At 38.4% G+C, this 3,934-nt stretch overlaps 1 protein-coding gene across 1 annotated transcript in view; it reads right to left on the bottom strand.

The window, feature by feature from the left end:
* LOC125481939 (erbin-like) overlaps positions 1-3,934 on the bottom strand; it is a 193,217-nt gene that overhangs the window by 38,640 nt on the left and 150,643 nt on the right. The gene's annotated exons all lie outside the window — the stretch shown is intronic.

Raw genomic sequence — 3,934 nt, 5'->3', positions numbered from 1 at the left:
ACCTCTCTGCTCCTATGATGCTGCTTGGCCTGCTTTGTTCATCCAGCCCTCTACCTACCAGGAGCACTGGTGTGAAAGGCAGCATTGTCAGAACTGATGCAACAAGGATGGATAAACTGGGTGAATGGACTGGGGAGTCCTTATAGGAAACAGATTGAGATGAAGCATAATCCAGAGAACTATGGGAGTCAATTGCTCAATAACAGATATCAGTCCATGGGCTATCACAGGAAAAGATGATAGTGAGGTCAAAGAAGTCAGAGGGGCCATGTGAATGTGAAAGAGGGGCAGAAATTTGGAGTCAAGATAATGACATTAAAAAATGATTAACGGTATCCTAACTGGATGCAGAGCTGTATGAATAAGAATTTGATGACATCTATCCAAAGTGAGAAAGGACATGCCTGAGAAACTGAATTAAAGGAGTGGCAAATTCAGTCAAAAAGCCCCCAATATATTAACTGCATTATATGAACCCTATGTAAGCAAAATACATTGTGGATATGAGGTGGTGACCTAAGAAAGAAACTTTACTCTGTGCTACGAAATTACCCCCATACTGCAAAGATTGAGAGTACCACGTAGTAAACAAAAGAGCCCACTCACCTTATAATATTTCAATAAAACATTAGGTGTGGTATATGAGTAATTTATTACATTAAAAAGGAGAGATTCACTGGCGTGCTGTCCCAATGTTTTATGGAATACAAGTTGATCAGTATTTCAGCAAAAACTCAAAAAAGACCTGTATACAATTTACATTTCAAATTACTTCCACGGTACATCATTAAAGAGATTTCTGTGTCAGCCATTGTTACAATATATAAGGCAATATGACCTTTTAAATATGTGAGGAACTTATCAATTGAAATCCACATTCAGGTAGAATTTGACAATGAGCAGTCAATGCTGACTGCCATGTACATATGCTCATCATGCGAAAGCCAGCTTCTGACAGGTTCATTATTTAGATAAAAATAAAATATGCCGAGGTGGATTATTATAGTCCACACTTGCTATAAATAGATTATGTAAGCAGCTGTCCACTCATTGCCTAATTGCATTGAGAGTTTCATCTGACATCCATGTTTAAACAGATGAACACTCAAACGCAGCTTTACCTGAGTATTCAAATTAAGTATTAAAAAGATTTTGTTTATATCATTTATTTATCAGGATCATTTGTGTCCATTATTTATCTGGAAATGTTTCAATTCACAATATGACAACATTCAGATAAATATTTAGAAAATCAGGAAAAAAAACTACGGTTCCAAGACTCAGTTCAATTTTAATTTTTGAAGCCAATTGATTTTCCATATATTCCATAACAAAAAGTGAACACTTCATTTAAAGAGGTAAAACAAATGACTGTGGATGCTGGAAATCTGAAAAACAAAGGGAAAATGCTGGAGAAACTCAGTAGGAATGGCAGCATCTGTGGCGAGTGAAGCAGAATTAATGTTTCAAATCAAGTATGACTGTTCTGAATAAGAGTCGCAGTGGACTTACAATATTACTGATTCTCTCTCCACCGATGCTGCCAGACCTGCAGTTTTTCTCAACATATTCTCTATTTGTTCCTCATTTAAAGATGATCCAAACAGTATCCACAACATTAAATAAAACATGCTATCATCATTTTAAGGTGAAGTACAATTAGGCAGTAACAGATATAACTGAGCATTGTTTTGCAGAAGTCATTATGGTATTTTACCAACTTAAAAATGTAAGAGCAAAGATACAGGAGCAGGAGTCAGGCATTTCACCCACAAGTCTTGTCAGCATTCAGTAAAATCATGGCTCTTCTAACAGTGCCTTACTGTCACTTCCCTGTCTGGGTTCACAACCCAAAACCCCCGATTAAATGAAACTTGAATACGTTCACTGACCGCAAGTTGAATGATTAATGACACTTAAAAGGAGAAATTCTTCATCTATATCTTAAATTGGAGACCCTGTGTCTTGAAACTATGCTCCTGAGCTCTACTTTCCACCACAAGGGGAAACATTCTTTTAGCACTTGCCCTTCTATTCCTCTGACAGCCCTATAAGTTTCAATGAGATCACCTTCTCATTCTTCTGAGCTCCAAGTAGTGTGGGTTCAACTTGTAATACATTCCTGATAAGACAGTTTCTTCTCTGGAATTAAGGCAGTGACCCTACCTGCCTGCTAATATGAATAACTTCAAGTAAAAATAATGCTCACATGAAATCCACTAAACAGATTTTACAGCGTGCCAAAAAGTGAGGTACAATCTGGTGTGATCTTACATTTAAAGATCAGTTTTATAGCATGGTGCGAATCATATGGGGAATAGGAAGTTAAAAACTACAGCACAGATTAATGAGGATGCAGATTTTTGAAGTATACACACACACACACACACACACACACACACACACACACACACACACACACACGCCATTTTGCCACATACATTTGCTTATTAAAAACTAATACCAGGCAGGCAATGATTACCATTGTTGACACATGTAACGCACTGCTTGTATAATAGTCAGAGCTTACCTGAACAGAACTGTTACCAAAAGTACATTATGTAAATATGTTGAAATTGTGTTCCTAAACACTCAATGCAACTGTTGCATGTTTAACTCCGACCACAAGAATAAATAGCAAGTTAAAAAAGGGAATTGAAAGGGATAGAGAAAGTGAGTCACATTGGACAGCATGTGCACAGAGCCCTAAAGGTGGCAGGACAAGTAAATAAAGAAGTAAAGAAGTCATATGGCATACTTTTCTTTATAGGGCAACATATTAAATTCAAATGCAGGGATTTAATGTTGGACCTATACAAGACATAGGTTAGGCCACAGGTGAAATTTTGTGTACAATTCTGGCCACATTAGGAGGAAAAATACAATTGCTGTAGCAACATTCAGAGGAGATTTACAACAACATTGCCAGGGTTTGAAATTGCAGCTACAAAGGAAAGCTTGGATAGTCAAGGGTTGTTTTACTCAGAACAGAAAAAGCAGGTGCCTTAATTGTGGTGTACAAAATAATGAGGGGCTTGGATAGTGTGGACAGTAAAGACCACTTTCCCTTAGCACAGAGGTCAATTATCAGGGTGTGCAGATTTAAAGCAATTGGCAGAAGGATTATAGGGAGCATAAAGAAAACTCTCTCACAAGAATGTGGTGGTGGAAATCTGGAGTTCACTGCCCAATTTAATGGATGAGACAGAGATTCTCATGAACCTAGTTCTGCACCTGAAGTCCTGTAACCTGCAATTTCAGGTGTTTCGAGTACAATTAGAATTAGTGGCTACTTTATTCAGCAGGCACAAACACAATGGGCTACTGATTGAAAATAAAAACAAAATAGGAACAAAAAAAAAAGAGGGAGGGTGCAGGCAGAACAGGGTTTGCAGTCTGAAACTGTCATACACTGTGTTGACCCCAAGCTTCCAATGGCCATCAATTTCATTCTCCATTTCGTTCTCATGCTGACATCTCTGTCCTTGGTCTGCTGAACTGTTCCAGTGACGCTCAATGAAAAGTTGTGGAATAGCAGTCAAGGGTCAATAACAAGGGGGCATAATTTTAAAGTGAAAGGCAGGAGGTTTAGAGGGATTGGAGGAAAAAGATTTTCACAGAGTGGTTGGTGCTCTAGAATTCAACATGTTCAGAGGAAGGGTCAGTGAACCCAAAACATTAACTCTACTTTCTTGCCACAGACTCACTGAGGTTTATTCTATTTTTGTTTCTGATTTCCAGCAGTCAGTCAGAGTTCTTTGGTTTATTGTGCTCTAGAATGCACTGCCTTGGAGGGTAGCTATGGTGGGAAACCTCAACTTTAGAAAAATACTTGGATGAGGAACTGAAATGTCACAACATTCAAGGCTATGGGCCTAGTGTGGGAGAACGGGATTAGTGTGGGAAAACGGGATTAGTGTGGGAAAACGGGATT

Source organism: Rhincodon typus, chromosome 3, assembly GCF_021869965.1.
Source record: "Rhincodon typus isolate 14 chromosome 3, sRhiTyp1.1, whole genome shotgun sequence".
NCBI lineage: Eukaryota > Metazoa > Chordata > Chondrichthyes > Orectolobiformes > Rhincodontidae > Rhincodon > Rhincodon typus.
This window is presented reverse-complemented; position numbering and strand designations above follow the sequence as displayed.